Source organism: Juglans regia, chromosome 16 (genome assembly GCF_001411555.2).
Source record: "Juglans regia cultivar Chandler chromosome 16, Walnut 2.0, whole genome shotgun sequence".
In the NCBI taxonomy this organism is placed as follows: Eukaryota; Viridiplantae; Streptophyta; class Magnoliopsida; order Fagales; family Juglandaceae; genus Juglans; species Juglans regia.
Window position 1 is genome coordinate 27,397,110 of NC_049916.1, and position 9,210 is coordinate 27,406,319.

At 35.6% G+C, this 9,210-nt stretch overlaps 1 pseudogene; it reads right to left on the minus strand.

The window, feature by feature from the left end:
* Window positions 1-3,172: 3,172 nt before the first annotated feature.
* LOC108995752 lies at window positions 3,173-7,826 on the minus strand (annotated as a pseudogene).
* Window positions 7,827-9,210: the final 1,384 nt, after the last annotated feature.

Sequence of the window (9,210 nt, forward strand, 5' to 3'; positions counted from 1 at the left end):
GTGGGTAATAAAACCAACTTATTACAGAACAATACAAAGGATTTACTCTTCCCCCTCCGTAAGGACGGATCCCAAGGGAATCGTTCCTTCCCACTGTATCACAATTTTACCATATTGCCCACGTACGGACGAAGAAATACTTTTTAATACTTTATAGTTTACCCCCCACCCTGAAGTAAGAGGAACATCTAGAAAGAAAGAAAGAAAGAAAGAAAATTTCCAATAAATGAAGAATAAAAAAGGCCTCTACCCATATATGTGAATTGTGACGGTTGCTATTTATAATTGCAAATGTACATCGGTACGATAGTTCCTGATATGCAAAGAAGCATATGAAATCGAGAAACCCTATCCATAGACTTTCTGAATTGTGATGTCACCCACTAATGTTACAGCCAATTCGCGTAACTCGAATGTAATTTGCAAGCAGTGCAAAAAACAACATGGGAAAAAACGAAGCCAGCTCATCATGAACATCATTTTGGAACCTTCTCTCGTCCAGAAACTGCATGTCTGCTGCCATTCTTCAATACAAAGGACATTATGTTCGGCTTTGTCGCTGTTTTTTTCCAATTGTCAAGAGCCAACTGCTCACACCAACACCAACACCACCAGCAACATGTCAAAGAGTCACCTGTGGTAGAGGCACCATCCTGAGGCCCACGAAACTGTACAACTACAAGTCTTTGATGCATTTCTAGAGCCGCCTGCTTATTATGAACGGCATTCAGCACGTTCGCTTGGGTTGGACATGTCCTACCATGTGAGTTTCAAATCAGCTTGTTCATGCTTTACTGTTTTCTGTGGAATGAATGGACTTGCGCGATTATATTAAGTACAAGCTTTTATAATAGTTGAATATCCTCGGTCCCACTGAATTTTGCTGTCAAAACAATATCGGGTTATAAGTTTTGATGAGCATTAAAGAGGGTAAGGTAAATATTCATGTTATGGCTTGTTTTGGGAGCCGCTTACATAAAGAACTCTAGTGGGCAGGGCAAATGCTTCTTGCATAAGCTCATCAAAAATAAACTTAATCTACAAGAGTTTAGGTTTTCAATAACTTATTGGCTAAGGGAGGAATGTCAATTTATCTATCTAGGAATCTCTCTCTCTCTCTCTCTCTCTCTCAATCTCTCTCTCTGATAAGCTGAGAATAATTTATTGGTCTAGCAAAACCTACAAGTTCACGTCTAAGAATCATGTTTTTGTTGATATTGACATCTCAGTATTGTGGTAACTAGTTCAAACCATTTGTTCATTGACTATTGTGGTAGCTAGGTTCCAAATTATCGTTACCATTGCATCTTTCTTTACAAAACTCTTCAACATAAATCATAAGAAGCCCAAAACAGACTTGATGATCGTAAACTTGATTTTGGATATTTCAGTAAATGGTTTGAACTAGTTACCATTTATAGCAGAAATGCCTTCACAATAACGTAAAATATATGCATAGAAACAAGATGTTAGAAGATGAGCAGAAATCGTGTGTAATTACAAGCTAGACATCCATGATAAGAAGCTTTATATATCACTAAGAAATCCACATTTTCTGTAGTACAAATGTATATTGTTAGATGAGAAATATGTGGGAGGCCGGCGCGAAACAGCACTCGTCTAATAGGCAACAGCAACATAAAGCTGCTAGGCTGCACAATCAAACAAATCTGTGACTGAAAGATTGGAAATATCCCAAAGATGTAACCTATTCTGCTCTGTTCACTAAATATTACTGCATCCCCCCTAACGTGAGAATAGAAATAACAGGTTGCAGAATTGAAAAGACAGAGGAAAAAGGTAAGGAGGAGAGAGATAGGATGGAGGTGCCTTGAGCAGGATATGGATAGGCATATTTGATTTCACTCATCCCTGAAATACAAACCAGAATTACTGGCGAGAGTTGCTTAGAGCTTGTTGGAAAATGAGACTTTTCTAGCATTTTAGGCGTTGGGCAGTTAAATATACATGGACAAGAAGGTAGGAGAATGTGTGCAGAGAATATAAGAAAGCTCCAGAAGCAGAATTCAAAGTAAAATATGGACTCTGCACCGCCATGCTGATATTTCGGCTGCCTTCTGGAGGAAGACAGACACAAAAGACAAAATCATCTTCAAAGAGAATACTTTGTTTGCAACTTTGATTTGTTTCCTAGTTTCCATAGCTGCTCTCTTTCCTTCATATATACCTGTTCTTATAATCTCGAAAGATGTGCAAAGCCTTGATTATTATTCCTGAATGAACAATGCTCCATCAAAATTCTTTGCACAGCTCTAAGTAGCTTAATAGCCAATAACTATTCAAAGAAATTGTCTATGACCAATTGAAAACCTTGGGATTGTTTTGTGTTCATTACTCTGTCGGCTAATTATCTTCCAGTGTCTTCGGCGTTCAGGGCGAATATGATTAAATGACTCGTTTGGTAATGCAGTTTAGATAAGATGAGATGTTTTGTTAATTAAAAATTAAATAAAATATTATTATAATATAATTTTTTAAAATTATTTTTATTTTAAAATTTAAAAAAATTAAATTGTTTATTATATTTTATGTAAAAATTTAAAAAAATTATAATAATTATATGAGATAAAATAAGATGAGATAATTTTATTTTATTGAACCAAACCGGCCTATTAGTTTTATTTTATTGAACCAAACCAGCCTAATAGGCCTTCCTTGGGGTTCGAGGAGAGGTTTAAGTTGTGATATTATTGAAGGAAGGAAATTTGATAGTTTCTAGGGTATGTTGGGAGCCGCTGACAAATTACTATATTCACCAATTTCCTTGAGGTTTCCTTAATGACTTGCACAACTCTATTGGTTTCAGCGTCCCATCTTGTTACTGTGGAATCAGACAAGACACTGAATTTCGTTGAGATTCTTGGTTGCCATTGTTCACATCAAAGTTGCGGTTCAGGGATTTCTTAGTCCACATCATGTAAACTTCTTGTTGGGATTCTTCTCTCAATACTCAAATCCTTAGGAGCTGCTCCTATCAGCAAAGCAAGCATTTGTAAAAGATAATAACAGATAATACACAATTCTCCCACCGTCATAGATCAGCACAAAAATGGACGTACAGAGGGAGAGAAGTCACTTTCAGGTTGTAATAAGCAGATGGTGTAGAAAGACAATGGCGATGGAAAAGGCATAACTTGGCTTAAGTTGCTCCTGAGATAACCCCTTCTTCATAAACCTTGAAGATATTAGTTCAATTACAGTGTTTCTATTCCTAATGACCTGGTTCATCTAATATTCATTAAAAAGGGGAATCATTGTTTATCTCTTCCTCTTCAACCTCCTTTATTTGAATATAATTCCAAAGATATTATTTTCTTTTATAAGTGAACGATTGTATTAATAATGACAGCCCAAGAACACAAGAAAGGTATACAAGAGGTAAGAGGAGAAACCCGGGCTTCAAAGAATGCTTTAGCTCACCACTCAAGCCTTGTGGCACTTCTTTTTCTATGCAAATCTAGAAGAATGTGGCTCATCTTTCTCTAGTTTCTTCTTGTCAGCTATATCACTGGGAGATCCAGCCCAGAAGGAATCTTTCCTGGATAATTAGTTGTTGAGTCAACTGAACCTGTCATACTGGCAAAACAAGTATATACTTAGGAATCCTGAATAGGAGAAAGTCTCTCGGTTATGAAGAGAACAAAGGCTCACCTTCTGTCAACAATGACCATAGACCGAAGCTCACAATTCCCAAAACTGCAAGTAAATGTTGGAGAAGTTATTTCTCATCATGAATGAGTTAAAAACCTGGATCCTAAAATTTTATTTCAAGTATTTTACTTATAATTAATGCTCTACCAAAACAAACCCTAGGCTAAAATATACACATAATTTGATGAAAATAAAGTACATATAAATTTTACACAGGAGGACATACAATGACAAGCATTTATATACAAGATTAATATTAGATTGTTACTCAGGGACAAAAGAGCATAAAGCATGATATACAGTTTTTTACACCTAGGGAAGGGGAAAAAAGCAATGTTACTCTTATGTGTTACAAGGAAAGGGGAAAGAATGGTGCAACAAATAATATGCTATGTACCGAGGAGAACATAGATCAGTAAGACCCTAAGAGGAGCACCCATACCCATTATTAACACGATACCATGAGTGCCCATATATTCTCAGATAATAGGTATCATAGATACTTACTGTTTGCATATTTCTTTTTTAACCAAAGGGTGACATTCATTTCCAAACAAACTTAGTGTATGAAACAAGAATGCACTGTGGGTAACAATTGCTATCTCCTTCTCTTTCCGTGTCCACAGCCTGAGAAAAAATTTAAAGAAAAGTGGAGGTTCCACATACAATCACATCTAAGTATGTTAGAGCCTAAATGCATTGATACAAACCCAAAGTTTTGATAGTAAGCAGAGGTCATCACCATTTCAGGAACTGCAATCCCCTAGTGGCAACTTCTTCCTCTGTCTCTCTAATATCAGCCTTCCATAGTACATCCTCGTCATTTTCTGTCTGCATAGAAATTTGGGAGAATTCAAGGAAACAATTATGTTGACTAGAAACTGTATTGCTGCCAAAAGATGGGTTCGTGAATGAACTCATAAACACAAGTTGAAAAAATCTACTTTAGACATCCAATTACTTGCCAGGGAAAAATCAACCGCAGGGAAAAGGAACTGATAGTCACTGATGTTTCTCCTTTTATCACAGGGGTGAACACCCTACAGCCAGAGATATACAAAATAAAAGTAGCTTTAGTTATCATTCAACAATGCAGTTGGACATGGATGCTGTCAGGTCGGAGTATGTATCTGTTATATGCTTGGAAGCCTTCTAATTCAGGAATGTGAGTATGTATCTGTTATATGCTACCCGGAATGAGATTTTTGGTGCCTTGCCAGTGTTGTCTTGGTGGAGTCTAATTTGGCTCTTTGAATAGGTACCTAAATCCAATTTTATATCATGGCCGGTTATTTACAACTAAGAGAGAGGCTTCCTTGGTGTGGATATTCTGGTAATATATATTTCGGTTTTACCAGTTGTATGGTGTGCACAGGTTACCTCTTTTATCAGTGTGGTTTTGTACCAGAATTTGCAGCAGGTTTGATGTCTCCTATTCTGTTTTTATCATAGCGAGCCACTGTAATAGCCTTTTGAGCTAGTCATGTGCAGTTTGACAGCTACTTGTTCCACTAGTTTGCCTCTTCTTCTTTTTTTATTATTTATTTTTTCTGTGAGCGTGTTTATTTGCTGCTGTATTTTCTCTTCTGCATTTGTAGCTTGCACTGTTATATTTTGAATATATGTGAATATATAAAACATATCCCCCACAAATTGTCTCTGCATCAAGTTAGAATCAGATGTTTCCAAATTTGAGCAGTTGAATTAGAAAAACGACACAAGCTTTACAAAGATTACATCAACCGAGCACAAACTATCAAGGCACGTTTTGAACAACTGACCATCTTTCATATGAAATCATTTTCTTCCATGAGAAATTTTCAAGAATATATACAAAAAAGGTTTATAAGTAGGCTTCTATGCATGATATTGGGATTTTTACACACCCGACTTAAGTTATGTGGCCACTGACAATGTGATTCACTATATTCTGATGGAAGGCAAGTGTAAGTGCAAGAAAGGAAAATGTCTAACATTCACAGGACATACCAAATGTTCTCGACAAAGTTCTACTGCTATGACTGGTGGGGAGCTAATACTTGAGATTGCAGCACGACCACTGTTTCCTGCATTTGCCACCATTAGAGGCAGTACATCCATCCTATCTGTATAGCCCTCACCACCAAAAACTCCAACAGAAGTTTGTAATGTCCTATAATCAAGTGACCAGAAGTAAAAGTTTGAATTTTGCAACATTAATCATTGGAACGTGTCCTTTCAGGAAAAATAATAAATAAGAACCAAATCCATCTTCCCAAAAAGAGAACAGATGAAACAAAACTGTATTTCTTTAACTCCATTAAAGTTTCTTTTTTTATTTTGAATTCTCCACCTCTTTCAAGAGGCGTCTTTCTGCATAAGTTGCAAACATGACCATATTCAGAGCACTTCCTTTCAGCTGCAGCAGCATCATATAACCAAACCAATCACAAAAACAGAAAATGAACATCAAGACAAATGTTTGCACTCCAAATCGAGAAACAATAATTTCTGCCTATCCTTCAGCAAAGATTACAAGGCAATGATTCAAATAAAAGCTTTCTGTCTGAGCTAATCAGAAATAAAAATGACGGGAAGAAAAACCACAGGAGGCTGAGTTATTTCTAAATAGAAGCACAGATATGTGAAAAGATATCAACAAATGGTTATCAAGAGGATTACAATAAGCTGACATCAAAACCTTAGCAAGGGGGATGTAATGACTAAATCAATCCTCTTGGATAGCCCACATGTGTGAACGTGCTTTCGCAAATTATCAACCTGCAACAACAGCAAAAATACTCCACACATATTTCTCCCTGGGCGTATAACAATCTTTCTAGCAAGGGAAAAAGTGTTGCAACTATATACATGGAATTAGGATAAACATGTAATGACTTGCTTCATACCTGCTGCCAGCCTAGTGGAGTAAGGTGTGCATCAAAGTATTCAGGAGACAAGTATGCTTTGTAATTCTTATCTCCCTCTACATTGTGGATTCCTTGTGCATGCCTCACCTGAATGTATGATTTTAGAAGACCACAAGGCCTTGAGTTGAAAACAAAAGCCAAGAAAGAAGGCTAGCAGCTTCAAATCCATGACGGACATTGTACATAATTGGAAAACAGCTTTGGATACCAACCAGATGGAGAGTTTTGCATCGATGCAATGGAAACAAGCTTGTACCTGCGCCATCATCCATATCTGCAACAGAAATCATTAACTTTCAAGCAAGAAATAGGAAAAAAGGAGTGGAAAAACAACGGTAATTGCCTGGAAAGCTTCGGCTGAAAAAAATAATTGAGACAGTATCCAGTCAAAATCACATATTTGTAGAATGAGTGTTTGTTCCGTCACTTAGTACTGAAAGCATATATAGGTTCAAGTCCAACGCATTTTTGAATTTATATTTTTTAAAGTTTCATTCCATACAATTAACAGCCTTTCTGTCATAGACATGCAGTTATGAGTTAACCATTTACCATGTCAATGAAAGCCTATAAAATTAGTAAGCTAGATTTACAATTATCATAGACACACACATATTAGAAAACAGGCAAATATTAGACTCGCTAAGAACTTTCGTAAACGAAATAAACAAAAACCAAAAAACTCCCAAAATCAAGCCTCTACAGATCAAGCCAGCATTTTTCCATGGGATTCAAACATGATGGAAACCAAAATATCAGCTAAGCTACAGGGGAATTTCACAATGATCCCTCTCCTCCTCCACCTATAAGTCACTACCTATAGCGGCTTAAATACACACAATCTTCTTGTGTAAAAAAAAAAACAGAAATAATTCAAAAAATCAATCAAACCCGCATGTGAATATATGTGTTTAGGTGAGAATTGTGGAAGGGAGGGTGTACCATGGAGAGAAGAGAGGCAAAGGACAGAAAGACGAGATCGAATTGACGATGATTGAGATTGAGAATGAGACAGAGACCGACACCGACACCGAATACTCTGAGGAATGCAAGTGGTGGAAGGGAGAGATGCTAGAGAAATGCCACCACGATCATGTCCGAGAGGACTAACATTAGGAGTGAGATTAATGATGGTCATGGGTGCGGTTCTGGTTCTGCCGTTCTGGCCTGTACTTTCGTTTATTATTTAAAGAGAAATAAAGCTCAGACTCCTGCTTCTCAGGCCTTCGGCTCCCCGAATCTCTTTTTGTCCCATTGTCTGCACTACCCCTCGTGGGAAATGTGACCTTAGCTAAATATGACCTCCCCGAATCTCTTTTTTCTCTAAATTTTAGTTAAAACAGCAACTTCCAATAATTTTATCTTAAATTTTATTTATCTTCAAAAAAATTTTTACACTCTATTTCTTATCATTTTCATATTTTATTAAAATAATATTTATCTATTCTTTTTCTATTATTTTTTTCTCTCACTTCCATTTATAAATTTAACTACTCAATATTTTTTTTTAATGTTTTGAACTATTACTCTAGTGAATATTTTAAATAAAAATTTAAATTATTTTTAATATTTTTAAAATTATTATTTTTTATATTTTTGTAGTTATTTAAATTATTTTTAAAATTATTATTTAAAACTATAATAAATATAAGTACGAGAGAAAGTGTAGATGATTAGAAGAAGAATTAATTTAATTGAAATGAATAAAATATTGATAAAAGTGATTTAAGAGATGAACAATAATTCTTATTTGGGGAACCATTATTCATCTCTTAAATTTTTTTCCTAAAATAGGAATATGGAGGGAGATTTTGAGAGTATTTCTTAAATTTTTCTTCAAATTATAAGAAAAATAAGTTATTGGGCACAAAATGAGAATGATCTTAGTTCTTTTTCTCCTCACGGACATGGGAAAATTGCACACAAATGTTAGACTTAAATAAAATTCTCTAATGCGGAATAACACTTTAGAAACGAGAATTAAAGGGTTTAATGCCAAGAAATCTTACCTCCAGCCATTGATACAATTCACTGAAAAAGTTTCGGTTTTCACTGTGTTTGGCTCTTCCAAACTCTTCTCTACTCTATTTAGATGGTGTATTACCGAAGGGAATTGAGTGAGTGAGTTTGGGGACCAAACACATGTATTTATAGCCGAAATTCCCATCAAATTTCGGGTTTACGTGTCCCACATGATCCTATTTTCATGGGATCAATTTAAACTGATGGAGGAGTGTTGGACCACTTAAAGGACTCTTAAGGTGATAGACTCCCACTCATGAACGTCTTCATGAGCAAGAATCGGTCAATATAGTTTAAATAACGAGAATCGGTCAATATTCTCCCACTTGGTCCACACTCCTGATCTTAAACCCATCAATAATCTTCATTTAAGTAATAAATACATGAATCATGGCGATAGGTCCTCTAATGACGAGTATTATCTTCCATGTATTACTATGTATTCATTCTTTACAATTTATGTGGGAACAATTTCTTAATGAATAAACCCTATGTTTATTCTTGGTCCAATACAGATAAATTTTCTCAAAAATAAATTAAGGTGCACATTAATATGAGAAAAGATCATCAAAATGATTAAGAATTTCATTAAAAATAACATTGTTCA